Source organism: Drosophila subpulchrella, unplaced genomic scaffold (genome assembly GCF_014743375.2).
Source record: "Drosophila subpulchrella strain 33 F10 #4 breed RU33 unplaced genomic scaffold, RU_Dsub_v1.1 Primary Assembly Seq97, whole genome shotgun sequence".
Classification (NCBI taxonomy): Eukaryota; Metazoa; Arthropoda; class Insecta; order Diptera; family Drosophilidae; genus Drosophila; species Drosophila subpulchrella.
Window position 1 is genome coordinate 155001 of NW_023665731.1, and position 23204 is coordinate 178204.

Consider the following 23204-nt stretch of genomic DNA (forward strand, 5'->3'; position numbering starts at 1 on the left):
AGAAATTAGCAATATAAATTTTATAGATTGTTTTCTATCGAATACGGCCATTTTTATATAGCATTCGTATACGTTTGTTGTTTTCACAATATATACTTGTTCCGCCACTAATAATAACAAGTTTTTTAATTATTGATGTTAAAAACACAATATTTTTTTTCGTAATACGTAATAATTTTCTTTATATTTGCATATTTCATTCTAAAATATCTTTTTTGTTCGACATACGTCATTATTGTATCCACACATGTACAATTTTTGTTTAACCAATATAAAATATTGAATTAAATCATTTGTATTTTGATGATAAATTTAAAATTTATCTGTATATATTCATATAAGACTCTTTGGTAATATATAATATAAAACCGAGCGCATATATGATATGTACGTTAGAAAAAATAATATATATATATATTATTTTCTTTTAATATAGGGACACCTCTTTTAATTTATCCCCGCAGGGAATTATCACATAACTCAGTATGTGATAATGGCAGACCAATATACATATATATCAAGATTATCAATACAAAATATATATCATTATTAGCCTGCCTCAATTGTAATTATTTATTTGGATTAACGATAAAGTTCGGAAACAATTTGTTATTCTATGTATAATAGAAACCTTGGCCTTTGTTTCAACATTATTATCTTTGGGCTTAAAATATTAACCGTGGAGCCAAGTCTCATATTCATAAATGAATAAAGAAACAAATTTGACGGATTAATATCTTCTCTACCGACAGACAGTATTTTGTCACGTCAATAGTAGATGGCCGGCCCATTGACCATCCTATAGTAGTTTTTGGACCCAATATCTTTAATTCGGGTATTTTCAATTGTCTTTGCCAATCAACCGTTTGGTACTCTCTCATATAATAAGAGAATACACATATAATTCCATTATATGGATATATCTTCATTATTTTATTTGCTACATCACCCTATAATAGTTTTTGAACCCGTCAACTTCAATTCGGGTATTTTCAATTGTCTTTGCCAACCATTTATATGGTATTCTCTATTATAATAAGAGAATACTAGTGTATATCCATTATATGGATATATCATCTTCATATTATTTGCTACACCACCCTATAGTAGTTTTTGAACCCATCATCTGCAATTCGGGTATTTTCAATTGTCTTTGCCAACCAACTATACGGTATTCTCTCTTATAATAAGAGAATACAAGTATATTTTCATTATATGGATATAATGCCATTTATTTTTCAATATCCATATAATTCATTTAGTTTTGTATGTACAAAACAAGTTTTCTTTATAGTATTGACAAAATCATATGTTTACGCATAACATAAGTTTTGACCAATACGAGGAGGGGCCCGCCAACGACCACCTCCCTATAGTAGTTTTTTACCCCACGCACTACTGCGTGCCTGTTTACAGTACTAGTGCCAGCTATCACTAGGTTTATATATCATGTTTCAGTGATATATGGGTAAATTCTACCATTTATTCTTATGTATATGGCATTTCTATGCCATATTTATACAATCCATTCATATCTTAATGTATATTTATTATATTATACATTATTATGCCTTATAGGTATTATACCTATAAGCCATATCCATACGATTCATTCACTAGTGCCGCCCCTCACTAGGTTTATAATTGTTATATCATTGATATACAATTTATTTCTATATATATGGCATTTATATGCCATATCCATACAATGCATTCACATTTCAATGTATATTTACTTGTTATACATTATTATGCCTTATAGGTATTATACCTATAAGCCATATCCATACGATTCACTTATATAAATATATGTATATTTTTCTATACATAATTTTTTTTTATTTTGTATGGATTTCTATGCATATCCATAGTTTATATGGATATGCTTGGCGTTCTATATAGTATTGACAAATTCATATGCATAACATAAGTTTTGACCAATACGAGGAGGGGCCCGCCAACGACCACCTCCCTATAGTAGTTTTTTACCCCACGCACTATTGCGTGCCTGTTTACAGTACTAGTGCCAGCTATCACTAGGTTTATATATCGTGTTTCAGTGATATATGGGTAAATTCTACCATTTATTCTTATGTATATGGCATTTCTATGCCATATTTATACAATCCATTCATATCTTAATGTATATTTATTATATTATACATTATTATGCCTTATAGGTATTATACCTATAAGCCATATCCATACGATTCATTCACTAGTGCCGCCCCTCACTAGGTTTATAATTGTTATATCATTGATATACAATTTATTTCTATATATATGGCATTTATATGCCATATCCATACAATGCATTCACATTTCAATGTATATTTACTTGTTATACATTATTATGCCTTATAGGTATTATACCTATAAGCCATATCCATACGATTCACTTATATAAATATATGTATATTTTTTTCTATACATAATTTTTTTTTACTTTTGTATGGATTTCTATGCATATCCATAGTTTATATGGATATGCTTGGCGTTCTATATAGTATTGACAAATTCATATGCATAACATAAGTTTTGACCAATACGAGGAGGGGCCCGCCAACGACCACCTCCCTATAGTAGTTTTTTACCCCACGCACTATTGCGTGCCTGTTTACAGTACTAGTGCCAGCTATCACTAGGTTTATATATCGTGTTTCAGTGATATATGGGTAAATTCTACCATTTATTCTTATGTATATGGCATTTCTATGCCATATTTATACAATCCATTCATATCTTAATGTATATTTATTATATTATACATTATTATGCCTTATAGGTATTATACCTATAAGCCATATCCATACGATTCATTCACTAGTGCCGCCCCTCACTAGGTTTATAATTGTTATATCATTGATATACAATTTATTTCTATATATATGGCATTTATATGCCATATCCATACAATGCATTCACATTTCAATGTATATTTACTTGTTATACATTATTATGCCTTATAGGTATTATACCTATAAGCCATATCCATACGATTCACTTATATAAATATATGTATATTTTTCTATACATAATTTTTTTTTACTTTTGTATGGTTTTCTATGCATATCCATAGTTTATATGGATATGCTTGGCGTTCTATATAGTATTGACAAATTCATATGCATAACATAAGTTTTGACCAATACGAGGAGGGGCCCGCCAACGACCACCTCCCTATAGTAGTTTTTTACCCCACGCACTATTGCGTGCCTGTTTACAGTACTAGTGCCAGCTATCACTAGGTTTATATATCGTGTTTCAGTGATATATGGGTAAATTCTACCATTTATTCTTATGTATATGGCATTTCTATGCCATATTTATACAATCCATTCATATCTTAATGTATATTTATTATATTATACATTATTATGCCTTATAGGTATTATACCTATAAGCCATATCCATACGATTCATTCACTAGTGCCGCCCCTCACTAGGTTTATAATTGTTATATCATTGATATACAATTTATTTCTATATATATGGCATTTATATGCCATATCCATACAATGCATTCACATTTCAATGTATATTTACTTGTTATACATTATTATGCCTTATAGGTATTATACCTATAAGCCATATCCATACGATTCACTTATATAAATATATGTATATTTTTCTATACATAATTTTTTTTTACTTTTGTATGGTTTTCTATGCATATCCATAGTTTATATGGATATGCTTGGCGTTCTATATAGTATTGACAAATTCATATGCATAACATAAGTTTTGACCAATACGAGGAGGGGCCCGCCAACGACCACCTCCCTATAGTAGTTTTTTACCCCACGCACTATTGCGTGCCTGTTTACAGTACTAGTGCCAGCTATCACTAGGTTTATATATCGTGTTTCAGTGATATATGGGTAAATTCTACCATTTATTCTTATGTATATGGCATTTCTATGCCATATTTATACAATCCATTCATATCTTAATGTATATTTATTATATTATACATTATTATGCCTTATAGGTATTATACCTATAAGCCATATCCATACGATTCATTCACTAGTGCCGCCCCTCACTAGGTTTATAATTGTTATATCATTGATATACAATTTATTTCTATATATATGGCATTTATATGCCATATCCATACAATGCATTCACATTTCAATGTATATTTACTTGTTATACATTATTATGCCTTATAGGTATTATACCTATAAGCCATATCCATACGATTCACTTATATAAATATATGTATATTTTTCTATACATAATTTTTTTTTACTTTTGTATGGATTTCTATGCATATCCATAGTTTATATGGATATGCTTGGCGTTCTATATAGTATTGACAAATTCATATGCATAACATAAGTTTTGACCAATACGAGGAGGGGCCCGCCAACGACCACCTCCCTATAGTAGTTTTTTACCCCACGCACTATTGCGTGCCTGTTTACAGTACTAGTGCCAGCTATCACTAGGTTTATATATCGTGTTTCAGTGATATATGGGTAAATTCTACCATTTATTCTTATGTATATGGCATTTCTATGCCATATTTATACAATCCATTCATATCTTAATGTATATTTATTATATTATACATTATTATGCCTTATAGGTATTATACCTATAAGCCATATCCATACGATTCATTCACTAGTGCCGCCCCTCACTAGGTTTATAATTGTTATATCATTGATATACAATTTATTTCTATATATATGGCATTTATATGCCATATCCATACAATGCATTCACATTTCAATGTATATTTACTTGTTATACATTATTATGCCTTATAGGTATTATACCTATAAGCCATATCCATACGATTCACTTATATAAATATATGTATATTTTTCTATACATAATTTTTTTTTACTTTTGTATGGTTTTCTATGCATATCCATAGTTTATATGGATATGCTTGGCGTTCTATATAGTATTGACAAATTCATATGCATAACATAAGTTTTGACCAATACGAGGAGGGGCCCGCCAACGACCACCTCCCTATAGTAGTTTTTTACCCCACGCACTATTGCGTGCCTGTTTACAGTACTAGTGCCAGCTATCACTAGGTTTATATATCGTGTTTCAGTGATATATGGGTAAATTCTACCATTTATTCTTATGTATATGGCATTTCTATGCCATATTTATACAATCCATTCATATCTTAATGTATATTTATTATATTATACATTATTATGCCTTATAGGTATTATACCTATAAGCCATATCCATACGATTCATTCACTAGTGCCGCCCCTCACTAGGTTTATAATTGTTATATCATTGATATACAATTTATTTCTATATATATGGCATTTATATGCCATATCCATACAATGCATTCACATTTCAATGTATATTTACTTGTTATACATTATTATGCCTTATAGGTATTATACCTATAAGCCATATCCATACGATTCACTTATATAAATATATGTATATTTTTCTATACATAATTTTTTTTTACTTTTGTATGGTTTTCTATGCATATCCATAGTTTATATGGATATGCTTGGCGTTCTATATAGTATTGACAAATTCATATGCATAACATAAGTTTTGACCAATACGAGGAGGGGCCCGCCAACGACCACCTCCCTATAGTAGTTTTTTACCCCACGCACTATTGCGTGCCTGTTTACAGTACTAGTGCCAGCTATCACTAGGTTTATATATCGTGTTTCAGTGATATATGGGTAAATTCTACCATTTATTCTTATGTATATGGCATTTCTATGCCATATTTATACAATCCATTCATATCTTAATGTATATTTATTATATTATACATTATTATGCCTTATAGGTATTATACCTATAAGCCATATCCATACGATTCATTCACTAGTGCCGCCCCTCACTAGGTTTATAATTGTTATATCATTGATATACAATTTATTTCTATATATATGGCATTTATATGCCATATCCATACAATGCATTCACATTTCAATGTATATTTACTTGTTATACATTATTATGCCTTATAGGTATTATACCTATAAGCCATATCCATACGATTCACTTATATAAATATATGTATATTTTTCTATACATAATTTTTTTTTACTTTTGTATGGATTTCTATGCATATCCATAGTTTATATGGATATGCTTGGCGTTCTATATAGTATTGACAAATTCATATGCATAACATAAGTTTTGACCAATACGAGGAGGGGCCCGCCAACGACCACCTCCCTATAGTAGTTTTTTACCCCACGCACTATTGCGTGCCTGTTTACAGTACTAGTGCCAGCTATCACTAGGTTTATATATCGTGTTTCAGTGATATATGGGTAAATTCTACCATTTATTCTTATGTATATGGCATTTCTATGCCATATTTATACAATCCATTCATATCTTAATGTATATTTATTATATTATACATTATTATGCCTTATAGGTATTATACCTATAAGCCATATCCATACGATTCATTCACTAGTGCCGCCCCTCACTAGGTTTATAATTGTTATATCATTGATATACAATTTATTTCTATATATATGGCATTTATATGCCATATCCATACAATGCATTCACATTTCAATGTATATTTACTTGTTATACATTATTATGCCTTATAGGTATTATACCTATAAGCCATATCCATACGATTCACTTATATAAATATATGTATATTTTTCTATACATAATTTTTTTTTACTTTTGTATGGATTTCTATGCATATCCATAGTTTATATGGATATGCTTGGCGTTCTATATAGTATTGACAAATTCATATGCATAACATAAGTTTTGACCAATACGAGGAGGGGCCCGCCAACGACCACCTCCCTATAGTAGTTTTTTACCCCACGCACTATTGCGTGCATGTTTACAGTACTAGTGCCAGCTATCATTAGGTTTATATATCGTGTTTCAGTGATATATGGGTAAATTCTACCATTTATTCTTATGTATGTATATGGCATTTCTATGCCATATTTATATAATTCATTCATATCTTAATTTATATTTATTATATTATACATTATTATGCCTTATAGGTATTATACCTATAAGCCATATCCATACGATTCATATACTAGTGCAGCCCCTCACTAGGTTTATATATCTCATTTTAATTATATATTGGTAAATTCTATTATTTATTCTTGTGTATATGGCACTTATATGCCGCCATATCTATAAAAATGCATTTATATTTCAATGTATATTTTCTATATTATACATTATTATGCCTTAAAAAGTTATTATACCTACCATAAGGCGATATCCATACGATTCATTTATATAAAAGATATATGTATAATTTTCTATACATAATTTTTTTTTATGAATATATGGGTTTCCTAAGCATATCCATATAATACATTTAGTTTTATATGGATTAGATTGGTCTTCTTTATTGTATTGCCAAACTCATATTGATAAAATAAGTTTTGAACAATAAGAGGATCAGCCGCCAACCAACCAACCACTGCTACCATTGGAGGAACATATACTTACTTTTTATATGTCCTCTTACTTGAATGGTCCTCTCTTTACTTGAAAATTTCATTACCATAGGAATCTATTTATACATGGAATATGATTTCCACTACTTTTTCGCGTCACTAATAATTAATATGACGATACAGACTTGCTACCATAACATAAGTCTTGAACAATAATAGGAGCAGCCGCCAACCAACCACCAACCAACCAACCACTGCTACCATTGATAGTAATTTTATATGTCCTCTTTAGTTGAATTTCAATACCATAGGAATATTTATACATGGAATATGTTTTGCCACTACTTTTTCGCGTCACTAATAATATGACGATACAGTCTTGCTACCATAACATAAGTTTTGAACAATAAGAGGAGCAGACACACCAACCAACCAACCGCGCTGCTACCATTATATATACTTATATTTATATAAGTCCTCTTTACTTGAATGGCCTCTTTACTTGAATTTCAATACCATAGGAATATTTATTTATACATGGAATATGTTTTGCCACTACTTTTTCGCGTCACTAATAATATGACGATATAGACTTGCTACCATAACATAAGTTTTGAACAATAAGAGGAGCAGACACCAACCAACCAACCGCTGCTACCATTGAATGAACCATATATACAAACTTTTATATATGTCCTCTTTACTTGAATTTTAATACCATAGGAATATTTATACATGGAATATGTTTGCCACTTTATCATCGCGTCACTAATAAGATGACGATACATTTTGTTTGTTCAATATTTACTTATATATTGATGTTTCCAATTTAGGTCTTTTATATTTCTTCTTCCCTACCTTACACACCACAAACAAAGTGGCGTGCGATGCTGCAAGCAAGCATAATGATTATGCCCGCTTGCAACATCTTTATTATCGAATCATCAAGCAAAGGATAAGCTTCAGTGGATCGCAGTATGGCAGCTGCTCAACCACTTACAACACCTTGCCTGTTACAAAAGTCGTTTACAATTGATTCTAGGCTTTGTCATTGTATTAAATAATGCTTTTATATGTAACTAGCGCGGCATCAGGTGATCAAAGATCCTCCCAATTTACTATGTTACAAATTACATTGGCATCACATCCATTGTCGTTTATAAAGTAAATTATAAACTTTAAATGGTTTAGAAGCCATACAATGCAAATTGCCCCTTATTTATCATTGCAGTCCAGCACGGATACGACCTTAGAGGCGTTCAGGCATAATCCAACGGACGTAGCGTCATACCACTGTTCGCTCGAACAAGTATTGTGCCATTGGTCCGTACCTGCGGTTCCTCTCGTACTACGCAGGAATGCTGTCGCAACAACGTTTTGTCATTAGTAGGGTAAAACTAACCTGTCTCACGACGGTCTAAACCCAGCTCACGTTCCCTTGCATGGGTGAACAATCCAACGCTTGGTGAATTTTGCTTCACAATGATAGGAAGAGCCGACATCGAAGGATCAAAAAGCGACGTCGCTATGAACGCTTGGCCGCCACAAGCCAGTTATCCCTATGGTAACTTTTCTGACACCTCTTGTTAAAAACTCTTTAAACCAAAAGGATCGATAGGCCGAGCTTTTGCTGTCCCTGTGTGTACTGAACACCGAGATCAAGTCAGCATTTGCCCTTTTGCTCTATGTGTGGTTTCTGTCCGCACTGAGCTGGCCTTGGGACACCTCCGTTATTATTTGAGAGATGTACCGCCCCAGTCAAACTCCCTACCTGGCAATGTCCTTGAATTGGATCATACCTGAGTAATTGGAGTTATACCAAATTTTCAAATCAAAAATACATAAATGCACCGTTTTATTAAAGAATTTGTTTGCGATTATATAACAAACTCGTGATACTTTGATCAAGAAGCTTGCATCAAAACCCAATACCATAAGATATAATAAATATATCCGTATAATGGCTAGGAAATGATACACGTTCCATTTAATCAAGTAAGTAAGGAAACAATAAGAGTAGTGGTATTTCATTGGCGATACCAAACCGAAGTCTAATATCTCCCACTTATTCTACACCTCTTATGTCTCCTTACACTGCCAGATTAGAGTCAAGCTCAAAAGGGTCTTCTTTCCCCGCTAATTATTCCAAGCCCGTTCCCTTGGCTGTGGTTTCGCTAGATAGTAGATAGGGACAGGTGTGTCTCGGATCCCTCCGAATTTATTTTACGTGGCGTGTTCCACAATGAAGGGATTACAACCACGGCATTCTAATATACCCACAAGTGAGTATATAATGCACGGGTCTAGGTTAAGCGCCAGACCAACGCCCCGGACTAGAAGCTATAGCTATGTACATAGCATCCACCCCAGTAGCAATTCGAGTACTTACTTGTCGGGCAAGCACTCCCCCTTGCGTAGGGGCGAGATCTATCTAAAATCTCTACTGTTCTGTGGGTCACAGCACCCGAGTTGTATAACGCAACATCCACGTCGAGCCCGAGGACTCTACCCGCGATATAGGTGTCAACCACAGCCACCACGATACTCCCACAAGGGGGCCAACCTCAATGAGCAGCCTTGGAGCTGCTCAACCCGTGGTACCGAAATTACAGGCTCGGTGAGCCTCACCCCTTCAGCTCCGACAAGCTCGGATGAGGCAACCATTGCCATATTAGTCGCCTCCTACGACAAGCTATGGCAGGCTGTGGCAGTATTCTTCGCCGCTACCACACGGCAAAAGAGGTGTGGGACTAACGTCCCGGCGCCTGTGGTTCCTCCCTCGTCGCATCCATCCTTCGCCTCGAGAAGGCAGCATCGGCAAAAACTCCTAGGAGACGCATCCGTTCTGGGGTCTCGACTACTCCCGCGACGATCCATCTTCCCTGGTCTCGAACGACTCCAAGGGCATCCAGGTCCCGCAAATCGTTGTACAGGCGGCATTCACACAGTATGTGGCGCCAGTCCTCTCTTGCCACGCCACATGAGCATGCGGTCGTGGTGCTGAGGGTCCTGCTTTGCAGAAATGCGTTCATCGACCCGTGTCCTGTCAGCAAGAATCCGGCTTTGAGGGTAAAGACAAAGTCTTTCCTCTTGTAGACGAACGCTGCCTCTGGGAAAAACTCGCGAGTCACGGAGCCGTGTTCCGCGCGATCCCATCTGAGTTGCCACTCATTTAGCAGACGTTCGTCTAGCAGCGCCATCTTAGCTTTCCAGTCCAACACGGACAGGTCCTGTCCGTGGAGCCAGTCGCTCTCATCCAGGGGGACATCCTTCCTCAGCTTGAACTTCACGGCGATCCTGTGAGCATCCAGATCCATTGGAGGAGCACCAGCAAGCACCTGCAGTGCCACCGTGGACACTGTGCGGCATACCGGTAGGCATCCTAAAAGGATGGACCTCTGGCACGAGGTGAGGAGTTTAAGGGACTTGCCCCTACTCGCCGCCTTGTACCAGACCGAGGCACCAAAGAGTGCACAGGGGACCATGAGTCCGCTGTAAATCGTCCTCTTAGCACGGGAGCTGAGCCCCCAATCGACTCGAAGCACCCGCGCTAGTCCTCCGGCAACTCCAGCCAGCCGATCTCTGAGAGCAGAGATATGCGGGAGAAAACTCAACCGCTCGCCGACTAAGATGCCAAGGTACCGGCATTTGGTGACGTAAGGCAGGCTTGCTCCAGCAAACCGTACCGTCGGTCTCCTCGTGCGTGAAAGCTGTCCTTTCAGCAACATTATTGCCGTCTTGCTGGTTGACACACTCACTCCAACCTCAGCTCCCCAGGCTCCCACGATGTCCATCAACTGCTCGCCCTTCCGCTCCAGATCGGCACGGGAATTCCCGTCGACGAAAAGCAGAAGATCATCTGCAAACGCGCTCAGAGCACAATGTGGCTCCAAGCGCTGAAGCAGCACATCCATCAGTAAATTCCAAATAAATGGACCACTGACGGACCCTTGCGGGCAGCCCCGTGTAACCGCAACTGTGGCTGCTTCATACCTGCTGATGATGCTTGCGCTACGGCCGGAAAAATAGCTTTTCCACAAGTCGATTTCTCGACAGCCTACGTCGACAAGCCGATCCAGCACCGCACTCCACTCCACGTTGTCGAAGGCTCCCTTGAAATCGACAAAGATTCCAAGGACCCTCCTCTCGCGACTGTTGGCGACGGTGTTTTTGGCGTGCATCCACGCATCCTCCACGCAGCGTCCAGGCCTGAATCCGAATTGCCATCTGCAGCCATCCGGTAGCACATCCTTCAGCCGATTCACCATGATTCCCTCAAGCGCCTTTCCGAACACTGGCAAAAGGCATATGCCGCGATAAGAGGCAGGATCGCTCCTGTCCTTATCTGGCCCCTTTACCAGCGGTATCACTCTCGGGTGCTTCCACTCGGCCGGAAAGTATCCTTCCGAGATGCACCGAGAGTACAGCTTCGTCAGGTGCTGAGGGATGGCACGCCATACCTCCTTGACAATACCGCCCGTGATGCCATCCATACCCGGCGATCGCCGGCTTCTCAGCCTCGCGACGCTGGTTGCCACCTCGAAGGCTTCGAGGATCGGTGGGGCACCAGGGGGTATGTCTTCTCGTGTCGTCGACTCCGCAACAGGGAAAAAGTTGCGGAGAAGCACACTTGCGCAGTCGTGCCAAGTTACGGAAAGCGCGCCGTTCGACCGGAGACATCCGAGATCGGCTGTCTTCTTCCGGCCTCGGCATATTCGGTATACGTGCCCCCATGGATCATCCTTGTGCCGTCCCACGAAGTCCCGCCAGTTTTGCTCCTTTGTCGTCAAGATAAGCTTCTTGTACTGGCCTGAGGCAAATCTCAGTCCAGCGGCAAGTTGCTCAGCATCGTCGGTGCCACTCCGGCGAGCTGCCTGCAGCCTACGCCTCAGTCTCCGGACCTCTTGGCGCTTGGTACTCAGCTCAGGATTCCACCATATTACGTTTCCCCTCGCTGCAGGTATCCTGCGCCCTATCACCCTGTCGCACACATCGTGTACGATGGAGCGAAGGGCAGACACATGGTCGTCCAACGGCGATTCCTCCAGTTCCTCGAGACTCTGTGCTGCACTCCTTAACTCTACACTGAATCTTCGCCAACTTGCATTGGAGAGCTTCCATTGCGGTACCGGAGCTAGGCTCTCAACGGTACTGCTCGGATCTGGAGTAACCTCAACAGTGATAATGTTGTGGTCACTCAGCTCCCAGAAGTCAACTCTCCAATCGTAGGTTGCCCATACTCGCGCCGCTTCGTTGGCGAAGGTCACGTCGATATCACTTCTAGAGCGGTGATTATCGAACGTGAACACCTGGCTGGCCGTATTCAGTACACTGGCACCGCTTGCGATTATCCACTCGTTCATGAGCTGTCCCCGTTCGCGGTTCAGGCGGTCTCCAGAGTTGTCTGGGGATTTGCTGAACCACATAGGGGAGACTGCGTTAGCATCAAGTCCGAGGATTGTCGGTGTTCTGCTAGCTAATAGCAGAACCGTATCCAGGTAGTCAGTGTAGGGCTCCAGAGCAGCTAGATGCTGGCAGTATACGGAGGCCAGAAAGATTGTGCCATATCTTCCTGTGACACTCACGCACACTCCGTAGTCCGTCGTCAAAGCCTCGATGGGCATGCAGATGGCAGATGGGTCGTCCACGATGATGGCAGCTTTCTTCCTCCTATCGGCGAATATCCTCATTCCTCCAGGCAGTCCAGTGAGTCGCTTGCCAGCGTCCACGTAGGGCTCCTGGACTAGTGCGAACAGGTGGCCAGCATCTCTCATCTGCTTGGCAAGCTCGATGACAGCGCAACGGCCTCGACCACAATTCGCTTGGATGAAGCTAAACATTATCAATGTCTAGCTTGCACCCTGGCTAGCAGCGCGCCGTATATCGGGCAGCCACCCGAAAGCATATAATGCCCCGAGGGCATACCCTTGTGACGGCAGTTGCGGCAGTCCACCGCATTTCTGCACTTCGCCGCGACGTGGTCGTTCTGTCCGCACTGGCGGCAGACCTGCTTCTCTCGGGCGTACCGACACTCATTGACCTTGTGGTCAAAGCCAAGGCATCGGTGGCACGCGTAGGTTCGCACCTGAGAGCGGCAGCGGTAGGAAAAACCACTTAATGTATACTCTCCCGCCCTCGAGAACGGCCAGCGCCTGGTCGTCTACCTCCAGCGTCACATTGATTGTGGCACCGTCAGCAGCTGACCAGGGCTTGGTCGCCAGGACAACCGCCTTCTGGAACTCCTTGAGGCTCATCTCTTCGAAGTTCTTCTCCCTGAGCTCCATCATAAACTCGTCCGGTCCCACGGAGGTGTCCACATCCTGGACCGTAACACGCGGCTTCGCAGCGGTGTTCCTCGACACCTTCAGGCCCACCTCGGCGAACTTTGCGGAGGCGACGACCTTCGTCATCTCCGCCTGCGAAGGCGTGCGAATGATCGCGCCGCCCCGCTTCAGCTCACGCACCTCGTGTACTCGTACGCCCAGAGCGGGCGCTACCTCCTTGCGGATCTTCTCAGCGATTTGCCTGCCTGACAGGGCCGGGTCGTCGCACGCAACGACAGCCGACCATGTCTCCCGAATCTTCCGCGGTGCGGGTACGGGGGCAAGGGGGGCAACAGGGGCAGCAGGTGAGGCGACTAGGTGCGCGCCTCTAGCAGCGGTGGCTGCATATGAGGCGGCCGAGGCGACCGGTGTCTGCCTCTTCAAGCGATCCTCCAGCACTCCGATGCGGATCAGCAGGGCTCCGACGACCTCCTCGTAGCGGTTTGCCAACAACTGCGTCTTAATGCTCACGGTAGGGCTCGCTACGTGGGACATCCTCAGGATATCCGCACGGATGTCGCCCATCTCGGCAGCAACGGCTCCGTTTCCCCTCCATTCCCTGTCCGAGAAGGATTTCTCTATGCTGGCTGGCACGACGAAGGTCCCTCCATCAGCAGCGGCTGCGACTGTGGCAGCGTCGGCGGGGGCAGCGGCGGGGGCAGCGGCGGGGGCAGCGGCGGCGGCAGCGGCAGCGGCTGCGGCAGCGGCAGCGGCTGCGACTGCGGCAGCGTCAGCGGCGGGGGCAGCGGCGGGGGCAGCGGCAAAGGCGTCGGCAGGGGCAGCGGCGGTTGCATCCAGCGCCAACACTTTGCACCTCGAGGCCTCCCTCAGCGGCGCTTTGTTGCGCTTGCCTCTGGCGCGCCCTCTGCCCGAGCTGCTTCCACGGCTGCTCGCACTTTCGCTCCCGGACTCGTCGACCACCATTTTTGGTGGCGCCATCTGCCGGTTATCGGCCTTACTAAGTAAGCTCTTTGATATTCGAGACTTACCCCTTCCTATCAGCTGGTTCTCAAAAGCTCGGTCAGCTGATCAGCTGATCCAAGTTCAGCGGAGACACAAACCGCACAGCTGTGGGCGACAAAATGTGCCTAAATTAGGCAAACGCCTCTCTCGAGAGAGCGCCTCTCTCGCGACACACGTGTCTTAATGGAAAATTTCCAAAAAGAAAAACGCGAATATCGCCCGATTTCCGCAGAATTTCAAACGGAAAACACACGCACTGTGTTCGCAAGCACGAAACACGAATTTTCGCACTATTTTTCAACAATGTACCTGTTGTTTTACTGCCTAAATGCACTTTACTCGCGGAGCGTACGGAAAAACACGTCTGTTCTCGCGAGCAACCAAACACCGACTGTGTAGATAGGGACAGTAGGAATCTCGTTAATCCATTCATGCGCGTCACTAATTAGATGACGAGGCATTTGGCTACCTTAAGAGAGTCATAGTTACTCCCGCCGTTGACCCGCGCTTACTTGAATTTCTTCACTTTGACATTCAGAGCACTGGGCAGAAATCACATTGTGTCAACACCCGCTAGGGCCATCACAATGCTTTGTTTTAATTAGACAGTCGGATTCCCCAAGTCCGTGCCAGTTCTGAATTGATTGTTAATTGATAATCGTTATAATTAATAAGAACTAATTGGTTTAACCCAATTAGTATTCTTAAAAATTTTAGCAAGAAAGTTCCACAATTGGCTACGTAACTAAACTATCCGGGGAACAAGTGACCAACATAAATGCCAGACACTCTATTTACCCAGAACGAGCACATAAACCATGTTATTGTTTCCCAATCAAGCCCGACTATCTCAATCTTCAGAGCCAATCCTTATCCCGAAGTTACGGATCTAATTTGCCGACTTCCCTTACCTACATTATTCTATCGACTAGAGACTCTTCACCTTGGAGACCAGCTGCGGATATTGGTACGGCCTGTTGAGAAGTTTGCGTGTCCCCACCATAAATTTTCAAGGTCCGAGGAGAAAATATCGACACAACAGTATATGTCATGCTCTTCTAGCCCATCTACCATATCTCTCTGCGAAAGACTTCCATGGTAGTACGGCTATAAAACAGAAAAGAAAACTCTTCCGATATCTCTCGACGGCTTCTTTATGGTCGTTCCTGTTGCCAGGATGAGCACGAGGCCCATATTTAATAACAAACGGATACTCAACAGGTTACGGAATTGGAACCGTATTCCCTTTCGTTCAAAATTATTCAAGTATATTAATTAGCTTGATTTATATAATATAATTATATTTGTATGGCATTTGTGTTTTACTTGAAAATTTTCGGCTTTCGCCTTGAACTTAGGACCGACTAACTCGTGATCAACCACTGTTCACACGAAACCCTTCTCCACTTCAGTCCTCCAAGGTCTCATTCGATTATTTGCTACTACCACCAAGATCTGTACCAATGGCAGCTCCATGCAGGCTTACGCCAAACACTTCTACGCATACCATTGTACCTTCCTACTCACTAAAGTTTCAAAATTTATATCACAAGTAATATAAATCATCTACTTTAGCGGTAATGTATAGGTATACAACTTAAGCGCCATCCATTTTAAGGGCTAGTTGCTTCGGCAGGTGAGTTGTTACACACTCCTTAGCGGATTTCGACTTCCATGATCACCGTCCTGCTGTTTTAAGCAACCAACGCCTTTCATGGTATCTGCATGAGTTGTTAATTTGGGCACCGTAACATTACGTTTGGTTCATCCCACAGCGCCAGTTCTGCTTACCAAAAGTGGCCCACTGGGCACATTATATCATAACCTTGAACTTCATATCAAGAAAGTTAAGGTTCTTACCCATTTAAAGTTTGAGAATAGGTTAAGATCGTTTCGACCCTAAGGCCTCTAATCATTCGCTTTACCAGATAAGATTATTTTATATAACATTAAAATGCACCAGCTATCCTGAGGGAAACTTCGGAAGGAACCAGCTACTAGATGGTTCGATTGGTCTTTCGCCCCTATACTCAATTCTGACAATCGATTTGCACGTCAGAACTGTTTCGGTCTTCCATCAGGGTTTCCCCTGACTTCAACCTGATCAAGTATAGTTCACCATCTTTCGGGTCACAGCATATATGCTCAAGGTACGTTCCAGTTAGAGGCATAAATAATATAAATATCATTATACATAACTATATAGAACGCCCCGGGATTGTGTTAATTAGCTATAAATAGTTAAAAAACTAATCCCATTATTAGTCAAGTTAATTACGCTATTAGGTTTATATCCCAATAACTTGCACATATGTTAGACTCCTTGGTCCGTGTTTCAAGACGGGTCCCGAAGGTATCCTGAATCTTTCGCATTGTTAATCATAACAAGTGCATATAATAAACACAAAAATCAATGATAATTATGCCATTATATAATTCCGAAAAATTAACGCACTGTATTCATATAAATCTATCAGCACTTTATCAAATTAATAACATTTATTCTGTGTTAAAATGCAAGCAAATTAATTTGAATAAACTATAAGTTATATTTTATGATAAATTTTGTATGCTAATAGATTACAATGTCCTTATATGGAAAAAATGCACACTATTATCATAATATTGTTTAAATATTACAATTTTAATGATGAATTTTCCATAACGGATATTCAGGTTCATCGGGCTTAACCTCTAAGCAGTTTCACGTACTGTTTAACTCTCTATTCAGAGTTCTTTTCAACTTTCCCTCACGGTACTTGTTTACTATCGGTCTCATGGTTATATTTAGTTTTAGATGGAGTTTACCACCCACTTAGTGCTGCACTATCAAGCAACACGACTCTTTGGAAACATCATCTAGTAATCATTAACGTTATACGGGCCTGGCACCCTCTATGGGTAAATGGCCTCATTTAAGAAGGACTTAAATCGTTAATTTCTCATACTAGAATATTGACGCTCCATACACTGCATCTCACATTTGCCATATAGACAAAGTGACTTAGTGCTGAACTGATTTCTTTTCGCTCGCCGCTACTAAGAAAATCCTGGTTAGTTTCTTTTCCTCCCCTAATTAATATGCTTAAATTCAGGGGGTAGTCCCATATGAGTTGAGGTTGTGTATAACTTTTTTTGCAATTAATTCTTTATATATAATGATAAAACATTTTATTAAATTCGTTATATATTTTATATATTTGTATGGCATTTGTTTGGTCTAACGAATCAACGAAGAATAATAATATTGTCAACGGCTTTCTATTTACTAATCTTTAATAAGAGACAATTCTAGATAAATTTTTTATGCTAGACATTTCTCAGTATTATTTGATTGAAAAAGAAAATATTTCTCTTCGTTTTTCACATTCAAATTATTTACTAATGTGAGATAATGTTTTTCATATATTTGTTAATATTATGAATAATATAATAATTAAATTATTATTATCCAATAATATACCATATGCTTATAAAATTTCATTATAAAATTTATATAAACAACTTAATTAGCATAGTCTTACAACCCTCAACCATATGTAGTCCAAGCAGCACTATAAAATTAATTAAAGTACATAACAGCATGGACTGCGATATGCGTTCAAAATGTCGATGTTCATGTGTCCTGCAGTTCACACGATGACGCACAGTTTGCTGCGTTCTTCATCGACCCATGAGCCGAGTGATCCACCGCTTAGAGTTTTATATATTGGTTTGGTAATTTTGTCATATATGTTTTTATTGAAAGAAATTAAAAATACACCATTTTACTGGCATATATCAATTCCTTCAATAAATTGATTTTTATACCTAAAACGAATGCTGCGAAATGTCTTAGTTTCATATAACCAATAATATATCAAGTATTTTTTAAATGGCATTTACGGTATTAATACTTTTTTTTAGCGATATATATTGAAATTTATATAAAACATTAACCTGTAATAATCAGGTACAACATTGTACATTTTAGGTTGTTGCATTATCCAATGTATGCGCATAACTGAGATGAACAATACATATCGCAACGCGTGTATATTATGGTCCATATACACACAGTGTTTTATTAATTAATTGCATTTAATATACAATATAATAATAATATTAAATAAATTTAATAATTTCGATTTGCTTGTTCGAATTTGTTATTTGTTTGCTTTTGCTTATTTATTTATCTCTTATTTAATGCAATAATATATTTATTATTACAATTATTATTTCGATTTGCTTGTTCGAAATTTTATATTTGATCTATAAAAGATCATATTTTTGGCAATTTATATTTTTATTTGTATTACTATAATATATTATATTATTATAATAAAAACAAATTTTTTTATTAACGGTAAGGATATTAAACAATAATGATCCTTCCGCAGGTTCACCTACGGAAACCTTGTTACGACTTTTACTTCCTCTAAATAATCAAGTTCGGTCAACTTTTGCGAAACAACCGTAACACACAAGGCGTCACAGTGATCACGTCCGGAGACCTCACTAAATAATTCAATCGGTAGTAGCGACGGGCGGTGTGTACAAAGGGCAGGGACGTAATCAATGCGAGTTAATGACTCACACTTACTGGGAATTCCAAGTTCATGTGAACAGTTTCAGTTCACAATCCCAAGCATGAAAGTGGTTCAGCGGTTTACCCGGACCTCTCGGTCTAGGAAATACACGTTGATACTTTCATTGTAGCGCGCGTGCAGCCCAGGACATCTAAGGGCATCACAGACCTGTTATTGCTCAATCTCATTATTGCTAGACGCAATTTGTCCATTTAAGAAGCTAGTGTCCTTATAATGGGACAAACCAACAGGTACGGCTCCACTTATATAAACACATTCAAACACAATAAACATTTTACTGCCACCATGAATGAAGGCTATATAAGCTTCAACACCATAATCCTGAAGATATCTATTTAATATATTTGAGTCTCGTTCGTTATCGGAATTAACCAGACAAATCACTCCACGAACTAAGAACGGCCATGCACCACCACCCATAGATTCGAGAAAGAGCTATCAATCTGTCTTACACACTTATGTTCGGACCTGGTAAGTTTTCCCGTGTTGAGTCAAATTAAGCCGCAGGCTCCACTCCTGGTGGTGCCCTTCCGTCAATTCCTTTAAGTTTCAGCTTTGCAACCATACTTCCCCCGGAGCCCAAAAGCTTTGGTTTCCCGGGAAGCGACTGAGAGAGCCATAAAAGTAGCTACACCCAATTGCTAGCTGGCATCGTTTATGGTTAGAACTAGGGCGGTATCTGATCGCCTTCGAACCTCTAACTTTCGTTCTTGATTAATGAAAACATCTTTGGCAAATGCTTTCGCTTAAGTTAGTCTTACGACGGTCCAAGAATTTCACCTCTCGCGTCGTAATACTAATGCCCCCAAACTGCTTCTATTAATCATTACCTCTTGATCTGAAAACCAATGAAAGCAGAACAGAGGTCTTATTTCATTATCCCATGCACAGAATATTCAGGCATTTGAAGCCTGCTTTAAGCACTCTAATTTGTTCAAAGTAATTGTACCGGCCCACAATAACACTCGTTTAAGAGCACTAATGCAGGTTTTTAAATAGGAGGAACATATGAAAAAATACAAGTATCTAAGCACATGTAAGAACTCCACCGGTAATACGCTTACATACATAAAGGTATAGTACTAACCACAATTGTAAGTTGTACTACCCGTATGAAGCACAAGTTCAACTACGAACGTTTTAACCGCAACAACTTTAATATACGCTATTGGAGCTGGAATTACCGCGGCTGCTGGCACCAGACTTGCCCTCCAATTGGTCCTTGTTAAAGGATTTAAAGTGTACTCATTCCAATTACAGGGCCTCGGATATGAGTCCTGTATTGTTATTTTTCGTCACTACCTCCCCGAGCTGGGAGTGGGTAATTTACGCGCCTGCTGCCTTCCTTAGATGTGGTAGCCGTTTCTCAGGCTCCCTCTCCGGAATCGAACCCTGATTCCCCGTTACCCGTTGCAACCATGGTAGTCCTAGATACTACCATCAAAAGTTGATAGGGCAGACATTTGAAAGATCTGTCGTCGGTACAAGACCATACGATCTGCATGTTATCTAGAGTTCAACCAATATAACGATCTTGCGATCGCTTGGTTTTAGCCTAATAAAAGCACATGTCCCATAAGGTTCATGTTTTAATTGCATGTATTAGCTCTAGAATTACCACAGTTATCCAAGTAACTGTTAACGATCTAAGGAACCATAACTGATATAATGAGCCTTTTGCGGTTTCACTTTTAATTCGTGTGTACTTAGACATGCATGGCTTAATCTTTGAGACAAGCATATAACTACTGGCAGGATCAACCAGAATAATGTTTTTATTCATATTTCATTCATATTTTTGAATAGAAATTAGCAATATAAATTTTATAGATTGTTTTCTATCGAATACGGCCATTTTTATATAGCATTCGTATACGTTTGTTGTTTTCACAATATATACTTGTTCCGCCACTAATAATAACAAGTTTTTTAATTATTGATGTTAAAAACACAATATTTTTTTTCGTAATACGTAATAATTTTCTTTATATTTGCATATTTCATTCTAAAATATCTTTTTTGTTCGACATACGTCATTATTGTATCCACACATGTACAATTTTTGTTTAACCAATATAAAATATTGAATTAAATCATTTGTATTTTGATGATAAATTTAAAATTTATCTGTATATATTCATATAAGACTCTTTGGTAATATATAATATAAAACCGAGCGCATATATGATATGTACGTTAGAAAAAATAATATATATATATATTATTTTCTTTTAATATAGGGACACCTCTTTTAATTTATCCCCGCAGGGAATTATCACATAACTCAGTATGTGATAATGGCAGACCAATATACATATATATCAAGATTATCAATACAAAATATATATCATTATTAGCCTGCCTCAATTGTAATTATTTATTTGGATTAACGATAAAGTTCGGAAACAATTTGTTATTCTATGTATAATAGAAACCTTGGCCTTTGTTTCAACATTATTATCTTTGGGCTTAAAATATTAACCGTGGAGCCAAGTCTCATATTCATAAATGAATAAAGAAACAAATTTGACGGATTAATATCTTCTCTACCGACAGACAGTATTTTGTCACGTCAATAGTAGATGGCCGGCCCATTGACCATCCTATAGTAGTTTTTGGACCCAATATCTTTAATTCGGGTATTTTCAATTGTCTTTGCCAATCAACCGTTTGGTACTCTCTCATATAATAAGAGAATACACATATAATTCCATTATATGGATATATCTTCATTATTTTATTTGCTACATCACCCTATAATAGTTTTTGAACCCGTCAACTTCAATTCGGGTATTTTCAATTGTCTTTGCCAACCATTTATATGGTATTCTCTATTATAATAAGAGAATACTAGTGTATATCCATTATATGGATATATCATCTTCATATTATTTGCTACACCACCCTATAGTAGTTTTTGAACCCATCATCTGCAATTCGGGTATTTTCAATTGTCTTTGCCAACCAACTATACGGTATTCTCTCTTATAATAAGAGAATACAAGTATATTTTCATTATATGGATATAATGCCATTTATTTTTCAATATCCATATAATTCATTTAGTTTTGTATGTACAAAACAAGTTTTCTTTATAGTATTGACAAAATCATATGTTTACGCATAACATAAGTTTTGACCAATACGAGGAGGGGCCCGCCAACGACCACCTCCCTATAGTAGTTTTTTACCCCACGCACTACTGCGTGCCTGTTTACAGTACTAGTGCCAGCTATCACTAGGTTTATATATCATGTTTCAGTGATATATGGGTAAATTCTACCATTTATTCTTATGTATATGGCATTTCTATGCCATATTTATACAATCCATTCATATCTTAATGTATATTTATTATATTATACATTATTATGCCTTATAGGTATTATACCTATAAGCCATATCCATACGATTCATTCACTAGTGCCGCCCCTCACTAGGTTTATAATTGTTATATCATTGATATACAATTTATTTCTATATATATGGCATTTATATGCCATATCCATACAATGCATTCACATTTCAATGTATATTTACTTGTTATACATTATTATGCCTTATAGGTATTATACCTATAAGCCATATCCATACGATTCACTTATATAAATATATGTATATTTTTCTATACATAATTTTTTTTTACTTTTGTATGGTTTTCTATGCATATCCATAGTTTATATGGATATGCTTGGCGTTCTATATAGTATTGACAAATTCATATGCATAACATAAGTTTTGACCAATACGAGGAGGGGCCCGCCAACGACCACCTCCCTATAGTAGTTTTTTACCCCACGCACTATTGCGTGCCTGTTTACAGTACTAGTGCCAGCTATCACTAGGTTTATATATCGTGTTTCAGTGATATATGGGTAAATTCTACCATTTATTCTTATGTATATTGC

The 23204-nt window shown here is 38.8% G+C and overlaps 2 non-coding genes and 1 pseudogene across 2 annotated transcripts; all 3 read right to left on the reverse strand.

Moving 5' to 3' along the window:
• Positions 1-8357: 8357 nt before the first annotated feature.
• Positions 8358-17829, reverse strand: LOC119562829 (annotated as a pseudogene).
• A 401-nt stretch (positions 17830-18230) lies between these two features.
• LOC119562808 lies at positions 18231-18409 on the reverse strand. Its single transcript, XR_005222045.1, has one exon. It is a non-coding gene; the product is annotated as a 5.8S ribosomal RNA (ribosomal RNA).
• Positions 18410-19069: 660 nt separating this feature from the next.
• LOC119562820 lies at positions 19070-21064 on the reverse strand. Its single transcript, XR_005222057.1, has one exon. It is a non-coding gene; the product is annotated as a small subunit ribosomal RNA (ribosomal RNA).
• Between the last annotated feature and the right edge of the window lie 2140 nt (positions 21065-23204).